Here is a 15,463-nt window from a genome sequence, read left to right as displayed (position 1 = left end):
ACACTCCTTCAGGACATTTCTGATAGAGGATAGCGTCTCACAGCCTGTATCACTCCCCATCCAGAGTTCCCTGCCTTACAGAACGCCAATGTTTTACCGACCTTCTTCATTTTGCTGAAGATAAATCAGAGAAACCGACCCGACCAGAAGAGTTGAGTGAAAATTTATAAAATAACTAGTTTTAGATTACTGACTTAAAAAATTGTTCAAATATGCTGAGGTGGAGGAGCATGTAGCTGGTAGCTGAAGCTTGCATTGCAAAATAGTGTCAAACACAGAGGCTTTCTAACCTGACTCGCCAGATGGATGTGTGAAACACATCCATCTGGGAAAGCTTCAATAGGAAACGTTTGAGAAAAGGCAGAGGCTTTAAAAAAAAGTCGAAGTGTGATTGGGTGAACATTCTGTCTGTCACATCTCTACAGGCCAGTCAGAGCATCAAAACACGTGACGTAGCAGCTATCAAGCTGAGCGTACACAGCTACCGGGGAATAACGCGAACCATGGCGACTATAGACATGTAAGCACTTGACTTTTGTCGTTTTTGAATAGAAATCAACTCAGTGCTGTTCTTTGTTCTTCTTTTAACAAAGAAATGTTGTCAAGTTCTGATAAAACTGGCACTGTAGCAGTATCCACGCTAATCTCTTCCTCCATAACTGCACCAGCTCTTACTGCTGCTTGTTTACGTCACAACTCTGCTGCGCCTGAAAGTACTGCCCCTCGTTGCTGATTGGTCCTGTCACTTTCTAACCGGGCCAAAACGGTTCAGACGGGAGCTTTGCAAGATGGATTCGCCAGTGAAAAACAAGGAAAGGGGCGTATCCATCTGCTTTGCGAGGTTAGAGGCTTTCTGGGTGGATATAAAGCTTCATACATTTTTGATATAGTGTACAATTTGTGCTAGGATTGTTTTCGCTGTACCCATCTGCAATGTTGTATAGTCTAACTTTAGCAAGTGTGTCCAGTTAACAGGGCAACACTCACTGAAATCTCTGGAAGCTAATGGTAGTAGTTTTGCTAAGTATCTTATCCCAACCAAAAATAACCAAAATATCACTTTAAAGCTCCCGTGAGAAGTTTTTAACTGGTTATGAAACATTCTGAAATTAACAGGCCTCTGACACCTCTTATTATAGAGATAGGGCAGCGGATAGAGCCAGAAACAGGGAAATGAGAGAGAAGGGGACCACATGCTGGGAAAGAGCCTCAAGCTGGACTTGAACCTGGTCCACCCGTCCACATGAGGCGCAACCCAACCACCAGGCTATTTGCACCACATGTCTTGATTAGCTTTGACTACCGAATGGTGTCTACACACTCTCAAATGCAGGGCTGGACTGGCATGGGATGGAATTTTCTTGGTGAGCCGACACACTTTGGGTCCTGTGTGATTTACCTCTGTTTTGTTTATTCTGTTAAGCACTAGCCCTTAGAGCAGGGGCAAAGGCCATTTGGTTATTTTGTTTATAATGACAGTTTATTCAGCCATTATCATCTTGTTAAAGGCCCCATCCCCACTCTGCTCCAACTTAGAAAGAATCAGTGAAACTAAAGTGTCTGGAGAAAGCAAAACAAGCATGAAAACAATCCATGGGATATGTGAATAAACATCAGAAAAAAAATGTCGCTCAAGATGCTGCAAAAGCTGCAACAACTGTTGCAGTGGTTGTTTTCTCTGAGTTTTCTTCAGTCAGGTTGATGCTTAAGTGACACATCAATATTGTTGTTAATTGACCCCTTTACTAAGCCCTGCCCCCCTTGGTCACTGTTTCTACATCAGGCAAGTGTTCAGATTCGTCTTGCTGAATAGCTAGTTTTCCACTGTGTAAGTAGAGGGTATTCTGAAGGAAATATTACCAAAATTGTAGCAAAAAGTGTTCGAAAATATCAGAGAAGGAGACAGAAATATCCACAATGCGCTTGCGAAAGCTTCATTCACACTATCATTAGTTGATGGAGTGTATACAGATATGTTAGCATTAGGCTAAAAACCTAACAAGTAAGGCCTTGTCCACATGGAGACGAAGACGGTATATTTCTGTTTTGTTTTGAAAACATTTTCCGTAAACACAGGATTGTTTCAGGAAATTTCCGCCTATGCATGGAATCACTGAAAATGACTGAAAACACAGTAGTATATATGCCTTGCCTGTTAGTGGCGCTGTAACCTGCGCATGCGGCAAGTGGGCTATGCTATGTATGTCTTCATCTTTTTAAGAAAGATGCGGTTGACTGTCCACTCTGAGACAAAATGGTAGGCATATACAGATTTGTTCAACTCTGGGACCAAAAGTAGCGTTTACGGCCTCCAAAAAATGTTTCTGTGTGGATGAAACAACCATACAACAAATAACGTTGGCGTATTCTCCTGAATTTGTCTCCGTGTGGATGGGGCCTAAGCTAGCATATGGCTAATTAAGGCAGTGAGTATTCATGAGATCGACACAGGACATCATGCAAAATATCTTTGTTGACTTTAAAACTACAGACAATTATGCAGGAAAATGACAGTATGGATGGATTTTGATCATCGATGGCGGATGTAATGAAGCTGAAACCTGGAGGACTGCAGACAGATAAGCAGCATTAACATGAAGCAGTGGCCAAACCTCTGCTTCAACGGAGTAGTAGACTAGAGAACAGTATTGAAGCATTCACAGTGGACGTTTGTCTTTCTCTTATTCACTTTTATTGAAATGCTAATGTTAATGTGGTGTCTGATGAGAACTAACTGCTGGTTAGCTGTTTGTTGTGATAGTTTGTTGGTGTTTTCTATGGAGGGTGTTACTTGGCTGTTGTATGGTAGTAGTTAACGGGCTAACATGAAGCTAAGTGCTGGTGTGGCAACGTGTGCGTTGTAAAAAACTGTATTTATACAGATATACGTACAGATTGCATGCATACATGGAAATTTCCTGAAACAATCCTGTGTTTATGGAAAACGTTTTCAAAACAAAACAGAAATATACCATCTTCATCTGCGTGTGGACAAGGTCTGTAACAAAGAAACAAAAGCTCAGGTCTACTATAAGGCTCGGTTTTTACGGTCTGTGAGTCGGGTAAAAACTCGCACAGAAATACGAGACCCATTGGAACAGCAAAATTACTTAAGATATGATTACATTTTAAGCTAATGTTGAGTTAGCTTATAATATACATGTGTTAGCGTTAGCCATTTGCTAACTAAACTAAGTCGCTGCTGGTGTTGATGCAGTCTCAGTCTTCCACACTGTTTTATTCATATCTCACATTTCTCCTCTCAGCTTTTGGCTTTGTGAGCTCTAGTTTACTTAACTGATAGGTAATTTCTCTAACCTGACACACCAGATGGATTTTTTTCACACATCCTTTTGGAAAACCTTCAATATACAGCGTTTGGGGAAGGGCAGAGCCTTTAAAAAAAATCGGAGGGTGTTTGGATGAACGTTCTGTCTGTCACATCTTTACGGGCCAATCAGAGCAACAAAACACGTGACGTCGCCGCTACCGAGGTTCACGTGTGCAGCTACCGAGGAATGAACTCCATACAGAACTGCATAACGCAAACCATGGCGACTGTAGACATGTCACTTTTGTCATTTTTGAAAAGAAAACAACTCAGTGCTGTTCTTTGTTCTTCTTTTAACAAAGAAAGGTCATCAAGTTCTGATAAAACTGGTGCTTTAGCAGCATCCACGCTAATGTCTTCCGCCATAACTGTGCTGGCCTCTTGTTGCTGCTTGCTTACATCACGACTCCGTCGCGCCCGAAAGTACTGCCCCTCCACACTGGTTGGGCCTGTCACTTTCTAACAGGGCCCAAACGGTTCAGACAGGAGCTTTGCAAGATGGATTCACTAGTGAGAAACACGGAAACGGGCGTTTCCATCTGCTTTGCAAGGTTATACTTTCTCTATTTTAGGCAGCTATACTAAATTTAGGTCTGTTTAGTTTGGAAATATAAGGCATTCTAGCAGAGATTTTTTTAAATGACTGCATACCTTTAATGTACCTCTACTTAAGTAGGAATAATGTGTCCATCATACACTTGCTCAAACTTGTCAAAACAGAGTGAAAACATGCCATTAGCCTAGACGTGTCTATGTTACGTCTGAGCTTGGTAAAAGTGCGCAGAAAAATATTTTTTTGGTTATTTACGTATTAAGGGGGACAAAGGAATTATGTGTTACAGTTACGTCATATTTGACCCACTTTGGGGGGTCTATTTGAGCCAAAAGTGTCAGGGCCGTATTTTCCTCCCAGTCCAGCCCTGCTCGAATTTAAACTAAATAATATTTATTGGGGCCATTTTATGTATCATAAGTAGGGCACTTTAAATTACATCTGCGAGATACTTTATGTACACTAATGCATTTATAGTGTGCTTAACCTCATGTGAATTGTTGCTCCACTATTGCCTGTGAACTTGTCATCACCCAAGCTTTAACTGAATGCTGCATGAAAGCACCAAGTTATAATTTAAAAGAATTATTTTTCTGATTAATAAAAGATAAAGTCTGAAACACTATTAAATATTTCCTCTTGGCTCTTGTTATGCTGCAGTATTCATGCTTAACCGTTCAAATATGTTGAAAATAAAATGTCTAATGGATTGTGCGGTTATATAAAAATCTGCAATAGTGCTGCTTTATCCCATTTAAAACTGAATTATAATAATGATGCTAAGTTGAGCGAGGAGTGGGAGATGGTGTGATCCATTCAGTGTCAAGAGACACTGGTCTCCTTCAACCCCACGTCTGCTCACACTGGCCATCAGAGGAGGAAGTTGGTGGAGCTAATTTTAACCGCTTTATACACTAGAATAAAAAAATCCCAGATTTTATTTGCTGATGCTGGACCATAATGGAACTAAATGTACAAATCAGCCCTGCTGAATTTAACAAACATGTCAGAAAGATTTTACAAATACTGCATCCAAAATCCTCCACTAGAACACCAACAGCCTGAGGAAAATCTGACCAGAAACCAGACTGGAGCTTTTTATTTAAACATCCTTTCCCTAATTTTGAATTTAACAATACAAACAATAGTTTTTTGCTGGTTTGAGCTTCTTATATCATGGAACAAAGTAAATGTTTCTGTAGACTGACAATGTTAGTTACTCAAGAGGAATTTGGTTTAGCTTTAATTTCATGATTTGTCATTCCTCAGGGTCAATTTTAAGCTCTGCATTCTGTATAAAACCCAAAGTATGTGTTACAAAAGACAAGATTTACTCTCCTGAGAGAGCTGAGGGCCTGGAGAGTATTTTTCATCCTTTGAATCTGACTCATCCTGTCTCTACTGTCTTTGGTTTCACCAAAACACACACAAGTAATCAGATCGCCTGCAAGGATGACGTTTTGGCAAACGATAAGCTTTCCATCTGTATCACAGCCAGGTCTGATTTAAAAATAACGTGGTCAAACTGTGTACAACTGCAGTGATGACTACAGCCCTCATAGCATCCATCTTTGTATCCTACAAATGTTAGAAAATGTTACAAGACCGAGCAACAACAACCAATAAGACTTTTTAAACTTCCATCTGCTTCTTTTGAAATATTCATTTTCTTTATTCCAGGCGTTTATTTATTGGAACCCTTTGTTGTTTTTAAAGTCCTGTCTTATCTTATTATCTGTAGAAAATGACAATTGTCTTGTGACTGACAATCTTAAAGTGAAAAAATTAGGTTCTCCAAATATTAAGGCTGTGTTTGACAAGAGTAACACCCTGGTTTTTGGAGATGAAGTGTAGTTTGAATATGCAGGGTCTAGTTTATTTAATCAGACTTTATTTTGGTCTTCAAGATCACCCTCACGACTGTCTGGGTTATTTCATAACTGAAGATACAGACTGGTCTGAATGTTTTCAAAGACATCTTTTATTTTCTTTAAGAGTTAAACCTTTTTGAATCACTGTGGAGCTCAGTGAAGGTTTCTTTTAGATTGGATATTTTAGCTGAAAACAGACAATTGTCAAAAATATCTTAAGATTACATTGGTAGATTTCTCCAGATAACCAAATGTTTCAGCGATAGGCTACATGGACAAAAGTATTCAACCCCCTGACTGTTACATCAGCAGGGACTGTAATGACATTGTATTCAAATACATATACTTTAATATGGAGTTGTCCCCTTTTGCAGCTATAACAGCCTCCACTCTTGGAAAGATTTCCACAAGACTTTGGAGAGCTTCTGTGGGAATTTGTGCCCATTCATACTGTAGAGCATTTATACAAAACAGTCTTGCTCCTGACCGGACATCTCTGATGCTGTCTATTTCAGAACAGAAGAGCTGTAATTTGCTATTTCCATCTTTAGATTTTTTTAAATTTCTAGAAAAAGATCAGAGGTCTAATCCAGCAAAATTATGTCGAGATCCGTTTAGAGGTAGTTACACAAAAAGTGTTAGCTTTTACCTCGTTAGCTTTGGCTAAATATAACATAACTAAGCTAGCTACGTTATTTATGTTTCAACATTAGCTATATTAGCTTTAGCAAATGTAGCTTAGGCTGCATAACTACATGTAGCTTTGTTGCTCATAGCTATGTTTTCTACATAGCTAACAAAGCTACGTAAGCTTAGCTACACTTACTGTGTTAGAATGTTTCATGGACGATGAGCTTTATTCCTGTAGACTGCCAACTCGACTACATTAGACGATATGTAATCAGGTTTAACAGGTCAGGTTTTCAACCTTCAACTTTTCCTACTTTTACCTTAACCCTAAAGGAAAGTTCAATCTGATTTTATTTTGAAAGTTTTCGTGTATCCCTGTTTTGAAATAGACAGCATCTGAGATGTACGGTCTGTGAGAATGGCCATCAGAGATGTACACTCCACAGCCAGACCCCTCTACATTTATGAGGTCAGGCACTGATATTAGACCAGAAGGCCTGGCTCACAAACTCCTTTCCAGTTAATCCCAAAGGTGCTGGATGGGGTTAAGGTCAGGGCTCTGTGTGGGCCAGTCAAGTTCTTCCACACCAAATTCATCAAAACACGTCTTTCTAGTCCTTTCTTTGTGCCCTGTGGCACAGTCATGCTGGAATAGAGAAGGGTCTTCCTTAAACTGTTGCCACACAGTTGGAAGTATAGCATTATCTAGTCTTGGTATGTTAAAGCATTAAGATTTGCCTTTACTGGAGATAAGAGGTCTAGCCCAAACCCTGGAAAACAGCCCCGAACCATTATCCCTCCTCTACAAAACCTCACAGTTGGCACAATGCAGTCAGGTATAAATCTTCCAGCATCCACCAAACCCAGACTCACCTATCTGACTAACTTACAGAGAAGTGTGATTGGTCACTCCACAGAACACGTTTCTACTGCTCTACAGTCCAGTGAAGTTCAGATGGCCAGTGATAGTTCAGCACTCTTCAACTATGGAATCAGCAGAGCTTTTGAGACTATAATACACCATTCGCCTTAGCAGTCATTGACCCCACTACGCAATTTTACATGGTCTTCTGCTTCATGGCTGAGTTGTTGTTCCTAAACTCTTCCACTTTCTAATAATATCTCTCACAGCTGACTGTGCAATATCCAGAAGGGATGAAATTTCACTAATCATTGCAAAGGTGGCCTCTATCACAGCACCACACTTGAAGTCACTCAGCTCTTCAGAATGAATTCAATAATTAACAAATGTGGCCAAATACTTTTATCCATATAGTGTATTTTAATAATGCTTTGAGAGACTTTCTTTTAACATTGCACAAATTTCAACTCTGTCTTAAAGATAAACTGAGTCCACTTGGAAAACGAAAGTTCAGATGTCAATCATTAGACGTCACGTTCTTCCATTGCTCACACATTCCTATCAACCACACAGACCACAACAGACCGTGTTCTTTTGAGCTTGCACTATCACTTTCACTTTCTACCAATTGTATATGTCATAGAGATGTATGACCAACGAGTTCAGTCTGAACTACTTCAAACAAGACTCACATTGGTTGAAAAACAACGGTTCCCTCCCACATGGGTGCTATTACAATCTGTTTCCTGGAAATGAGAGAGACATCTTACTAGTTTTACCAAACAACTTCCCTCATCTCTGCAAGAGTCTGAGAGCAAACTGAGGTCAGGCCCAGGCTAACGCCATGCTAATTCTTACACCAGTGAATGGAAAATAGTCATTTCCGTCACCCTCACTTTGTCATGACTTCTCACAGTTGAAGTTCACTGAAGTCAGTAACCTTCGCCTGAATGTGACTTTGTCAGAACATCTTTATGTTTTTGCATATCAGAAATTTCACAGCTTTTTGAACGGCTTCATGTTCTGTTTTTGACACAACCAGGAGAAACAGATCTTTCAGCCTTATTTCTAAAATGTTTAATAATTGTTCATACCAGAGTAACTGAGACCAAATGGGAGACTGAAGTGGAAACACAGATCTGTGCAGAGATAGTAGCACCAAGTGTGGAGCAGATCCATCCTTATTCCATTAATTCTCTTCTCATTCAGTTCAAAGTCATTCACAGACTCCATTATTCAAGGCAAAATTACACAAGACATAACCCGAGATGTGTGATAAATGTAGCCTGGAGGAGGCAAAACCACTGCACGGCTTCATCCTTTGTCCCAAGATAATAAATGAAAGGTCTGAACTTTTTAAAACACCTCCTGAAGTAGTTAATATCTGTACCAAACTCTGCTTTAATTGTTATGGGAATCTCAGAACTGATTTCAGCACTTAAGAAAAGACAACATATTATATCACTTAATCACCACTGTGATTATTATTACACTGCAGGAAAAAAGAGGTTTGTCTGATTAAACTGTGAGTCGATGAATAAACCAACAGTGTAGAAAGTGAAATGTTCTTGTTAAAGGACAGACTTGAATGAGATCTGGCAGCGTCTCATTTGTTATCCACAGACCCAACGTTAATCCTGGAGATCTGTAACTGTGTTGTTTGTTATTCTTTATTAAAAACTGTGAATGTCACTTTGCTTTCAGCTACCACTTCGCATAACAATGCAAAAGAGAAACCAGCTGCAATATACAGGACTGTGAAAATGTATTTGCCTGCTTCCTGTTTTGGATTTTTTGCATATTTGTCCCATTTAAAAGTGTCAGATCATCAAAAGATATGAATATAAGGCAAAAATAACCTGAGTAAATACAAAAATCAGTTTTAAACAATTTTTTCAATTATTAAGGGAAACATGTCATCCCAACCATATGTAAAAAGTTAAAAAAGATAGTTTCACTATCTACACCCAGGTCTGATTGCTGCCAGACCTGTTGAATCCAGAAATCCCTTAAATAGAACCTGTCTGACAAAGTGAAGTAGGCTAACAAATCTCAAAAAGCAACACACCATGGCGCCATCTAAAGAAATTCAAGAACTGATGAGAAACAAAGTCATTGATATCCAACAGTCTGGAAAGGGTTACAAAGACATTTCTGAGGCTTTGGGACCCCAGCCAACCATGACGGGAGCCATTATCCACAAATAGGGAAAACTTGGAACAGTGGTAAACCTTCCCAAGAGTGGCCCGCCTACCAAAATGACTCCAAGAGCACATCGACGACTCATCCAGGAGGTCGCAAAAGAACCCAGGACAACATCAAGACCTGCAGGCCTCACTTGATTCAGTTAAGGTCAGAGTTCATGATTCAACAATTAGAAAGAGACCGGGCAAAATGGCATCATAGGAGAGTTCCACTGCCAAACCACTGCTGCCTAAAGAAACACTAAGGCTCGTCTCACATTTGACTAAAAACATCCCGATGATCCCCAAGATTTCTGGGGAAAATATTCTGTGGACTGATCGGACAAAAGCTGAACTTTCTGGGAGGTGTGTGTCCTGTTCCATCTGGAGTAAAACTAACACAGCATTCCATCAAAAGAACATTGTACCAACAGTCAAACATGGTGGTGTTTGATGGTCTGGATCAGGACCTGGACCACTTATTGCAAATGATTAAACCATGAATTCTGCTCTCTACCAGAAAATCCTGAAGGAGAATGTCCGGCCATCAGTTCATGACCTCAAGCTCAAGAGTACTTGGCTATGTAGTAGGAAAATTATCCTGAACACTCAACTAAAAAAACACTAAATGAAGGTTTTGGCGTGGTCCTGGCAAAGCCTGGACTTAAATCAGATTGAGATGCTGTGGCATGACCTTGAACAGGCCGTTCATGTTGGAACCCCTCCAATGTGGATGAATTAAAACAATTCTGCAAAGAATAGTGGGCCTAAAAATCCTTCACAGTGATGTGAAAGACTCATTAGCAGTTATCACAAACACTTTTGTTGCTGCCAGTTACTAGGTTTAGGGGGGAATGACTTTTTCACATAGGGCAGGTAGTGTTGGATGGCTTTTTTCCTTTAATGACTGGAATCGTTTCAATCAGAAGAGGCTTAATGTGACTTAAAGAATGGTTTATTTTACAAGTTTGGAAATATTTGAAATTGTAAAATGACTTTGGTAAATAGACTTCATTGTGATGTCTAGTGAGGCCAACAGCAGGATAGGAAACCCCCCCTATGGAGTCTAGACACTGGTGGTGGTGATGGAAATTGATTATTTTATTATTATTTAACCTTTATTTAACCAGGCTAGTCCCATTGAGATCAAAGATCTCTTTTTCAAGGGCGACCTGGCCAAGAATGGCAGCAATACAGTTTCAAAATCAAACACACTCAAACTCAAACAGTTCATAATAGACAACAGGTACAGTAATAATAAACATCAGCTTGAACATTGGCATACAGACAGTTTGATTTCAAGAGTTTTCACTAAAGATTTAAAAACATTCAGAGATACGAGGTTCTGGAGCTTAAATTCAGTCTGCAGATTGTTCCATGCAAAAGCCTTTTTTTCCCAGCTCAGTTCGGGCTTTGGGAACAACAAACTGCACAAAGTCAAACAAATGCAAGTTGTGCAATCCATCCTTCACGATCAACAGAGAGAAAAGGTACCCCGCAATGTTGCCAGAATGGCTTTATAAATTAAGACATACCAATGTTCAAGACGACGTGTGCTTAAAGAAGTCCAGTTGACTTTAGAATATAAGGTACAATGTTGAGTAAGAAATCCACAGTTAGTGATAAATCTCAGAGCTCCATGTTACACACTGTCCAACATCTGCAGACTCTGAGCAGAAGCATTCATGTACAATACATCACCATAGTCAAGAACAGGTAAAAAGGTAGACTCAACAAGTCTCTTTTTGACGATAAAAGAGAAACAGGACTTGTTTCCATAGTAAAAACCAAGTAAAACGTTCAGCTTTTAAGCAACATACTGAATGTGCTCCTTAAAAGACAAGTTTTCATCAAGCAAAAACCCCAGATATTTAAAGGAAGAAAGTAACTCAATTTCTTGACTGTCCTTTATAACAATTTTCCCAGGCAACATTCTTTTAGCTGCTCTTGAGGATGTAAAGAACATGAGTTTAGTTTTATCTGCATTTAGAACAAGCTACAGCTGGCTAAGCTGATCTTGGACTAAATCACATGCATACTAAAGATATGCAAAAGCTTGTGCAGGTGAAGGTGCACAGCAGTAGATTACCGTATCATCAGCATAAAAATGAAGCAAGGAATTGGGAACATTTTGTCCAAGCCAATTTATATATATAGTAAACAACAGGGGGCCCAGTACAGACCCTTGAGGCACCGCTTCTCAATTTTTAGTACTTTAGAGGTAGCACCTTCTAATTGAACAGCCTGGGTTCTATCAGTCAGATAGTTAGAAAACCAACAGACAGCATGTTCTGAAAACCTAGTAGCTCTAAGACGGTCCAATAAAACACTGTGAGAGTAGAATAAGATGAGGAATTGACTTCTGACTGAGTAGCTTAACCCAGACACCAATGAGATGACTTATGTTGTGTTCACTCTAGACAAGAATAAAATCATTTTAGAGGCGAGTTTGCCTCGGGCAGCGCAAACACTGTGAATGTGTAGCGTGAAATGCGCAATTTGTGTTCAACGTGCCATTCCCAGTCCAGCCCTGAGTTGAAAGAGTTGAAAATCTGAACTCAAGTAAATAATTCACTGTAATCACTCTACTTCACATATGTCACAAAAATGAATAAGGAGGTCAGATTGCCTGGTAGGTTGTGAAAGCATTTTTTAAGCAATTTTTTTAAAGGATTCTTTACTATTGGGAGAAAGGGCTAATGGCGAAGGTCTGCGCTGTTACCACTTTACACCAGGAGATGGCAGACATGAGTAACTTCAATCCCAGCAGCATGTTTTTGGTGTGTTTCTATTCAAAGTTTTGGAGTTGATAGAGTTTGAAAGACGCACAAGTTGGAGCATAACAAAGAGAAAGACAACGAATTGTAGCGAGAATACTCACAATGCCGGGAGGAATAGAGGAAAGTCTGCTTTGACTTTCAATCGTCCGGTGAGACCATGCGTGCTTCTGCCAAAGCCAGTGCTTTGCCTCACCCTGTCTCCACCCTACCGGGAAGGGGAGTAATCGGCGAATTAGATTTTGGGAGTGATCCGGATCCCTGTCTGGATCCACAAATGTTTTTAAAGGATTCTTCGCTATTGGGAGATAGGGCTAATGGTGGAGGTCTGCACTCTCTGAGTGCTTTTCTAGTAAAGTAAAAGTACTGGTCGATAAATCTACTCAAGTAAAAACAAAAAGTTTCTTATTTAAAGTTTACTTTAAGTACTGAGTATCTACTGAGGGGTTGTACAGTAAAATATGATCTTCCCTTATTGACAGAAACAAGAGAATAGATCTCCAACCAGGTTGTTCAGGTAAAGCCACACCTCTACAATAAAATAATATAAACAGGAAATTGACCGTGTTAATTAAACTTACACAGAGTTCAATTTAACAATGAAAAAGTTTCTTTATTCGTCCACATTACATATAGTTAAACTACACTTTTGAAAGTGTTCAGTATTTCACCATATGACAAAACTGCAGTAACTCTTGAAAATCTGTGGCAAGGCGGGTCTCTTCTGGCACAAACAAAGCACAGTGTCAACCTGTGTGTGTGTGTGTGTGTGTGTGTGAGAGAGAGAACTCCAGCTCAGTGGAAAACTTCGCTCATGGTGCAACAGTGAGGAGTTTTAGATTGTGATGTGGAATCATTCTCTTTATGTGCTACTGTGTAGTCAACAAAAGTGAAAAGTAAACAAGTGTAGTACTCTAGTAAAACTACAGTTACTCTGGTTGAAACTCACTAACCTGGAAGTAAAAGTACTGATTTCAAAACGTACTTGAAGGTACAAGTACCCCAAAAAGTACTCAGTTACAGTAATTTGAGTAAATATGATTAGTTACTTTCCACCCCTGCTGAACCTGAACACATATGAGATGTAATGGAGGTAGCTGGGGTGGAGGAGGTTTGCAGTGGTTGCACTGAAACAACAGAGGCGAGGAGAACAGATTGAAATATTACGACGAGCACAGTGGATTCAAGAGAGGTCGTGGCAGATTAGAATTGGTTCAGAATTTAAGTGAGTAGATGCCCATATCAGCTGATCACCACATCAGTAAAACTGGAGCGGGAAAAAGGGAGACACATGAGTGAGTGAGTGATTGTAAATGAATGAAAGGATGAACGGAAATGACACAGCCTTCCTTCTTGAATTTACGCTAAGCTTCATTTAATAACTGCTTTTGTATTTACGCAGGTTATTTTTGGCTAATAATAAAATTTCTTTGATGATCTGAAACATTTAAGTGTGACAAATATGCAAAAAATTAGGAAGGCGCAAATACTTTTATAGCACTTAATAGATAACTGAATTATTTGAAAATAGGTGCAAGAAAAATAAATTGTTTATTGAATGTTGGTAATATATTTTGGCATAAAGATGATAAAGATAACAGTGTGCATATCAGACATACTATATGACCTAAAAGAGCAAAACGGTTTGACTTGATGTAATAACCACAAACTCCAGAGATGACTGAGCACAGGCCTCAGGATGTGCGTCATCAGAAAGCAAGCATTGCTATGTGAGTGCATCACAACTCTCTCTCAGCACACACAAGTTTGTCATGACGCTTCACTTACTTACAAGGGAAGATTTCACATCAAATGTAGCCAAATCAAATTAGGAGCAACCTTTTATCACTCATCCAAAGACAACTGGTGTGCAGATAATCTCAAATGTGTTCTGAAAAGAGGACTATAAAGGACAGGCACGCTCAAACACACAAACAGTCGCACCTGCTGTCTGCTGGTTTTGGCAGTGAGGCTGGCATGTGTGTACTCTGTGCAGAGACTAAATGGCGCTCGTTTCCCGTCGCGCGTGCACGGACATGCCGGCACAGTTGTGGCTCGTTATATAAACCCACCTTATTAGAAAGTGCACAGCTGACTGTGTGTGTGTGTCATACTGTTACATCAGTTCCAGTGCCTCACTGAGGTGCAGATATGTCTGTTTAAAGATCTTACTGGAAGTGGGATTAGAGAGGCCCTCCAATCAAGGAGGCAGTGGAGGGTAAACTCTATCTCTTCTGGTAGGCACATTAAATAAGCCCATAAAAGCTTACTGTAAATCCAAAAACACCAAACATTGATCACATAAGCCAAGAGTCATTACGTTTGTGTTATGGCTAAGAACATGTTTGTTAACTGTCTTTCTGAGTAACTACAGGAGACGTTTCCATTTGCCATAGTTCACTATTTTAAGGCACAGTATGTTATCTGTTTTTGTTGGGGTCAATGAACAAAAGACAAGTTTGATGAGGTTATGAGGTCCCTGACTGATCTGGAGGAAATCATGTTAACAGTGCCTATAAAAAGTATTCACCCCCTTGAATGTTTTGCCCTTTTATTGATTTTATAAATCAATCAATGTCAATGTAATTTTTATTTAAAAAAAAAACTCATTAATGTCAATGTGAAAACAGATTTCCACAAAGTAATGTCGATAACATAAAAATATGTAATGTACAGTAAGTGACTGTATTAATATTCACCCCCTTTAGGTCAGTCTTTAGTAGAGTCACTTTTGGCTGTAATCACAGCACTGAGTCTGTGTGGATAGGTCTCAATCAGGCAAGCACATCAGGACACTGCAACTTTTCTATATTCTTCTTTGCCAAATTGCTCAAGCTCTGTCAGGTTGCACAGGGATCAGGAGTGAACAGCCCTTTGCAAGTCCAGCCACAAATTCTTTATTGGATTGAGGTCTGGGCTTTGACTCGGCCACTCAAAACATTCATCATGTTGTCTTTCAACCATTTCTGTGCAGCTTTCTCTGTATGCTTTGGCTCATTGTCTTGTAGGAAAATAAATCTTCTCCTAAGCCGTAGTTCTCTTGCAGACTGAATCAGATTGTCCTGCAGGATTTTCCTAGATTCCTTTTACCCTCTACCTTTACAAGCCTTCCAGGGCCAACTGCTGAGAGGCATCCCTACAGCATGATGCTGCCACCACTGTTCTTCACAGTGGGGATGGTGTGTTTGTGGTGATGTGAAGTGTTTGGCGTCTTGTCTGATGGCCAAAAAGCTCCATTATGGTCTCATCAGACCAA

This window comes from Cheilinus undulatus, linkage group 16, assembly GCF_018320785.1.
Source record: "Cheilinus undulatus linkage group 16, ASM1832078v1, whole genome shotgun sequence".
Taxonomy (NCBI): Eukaryota; Metazoa; Chordata; class Actinopteri; order Labriformes; family Labridae; genus Cheilinus; species Cheilinus undulatus.
Note: the sequence above shows the minus strand (reverse complement) of the source record.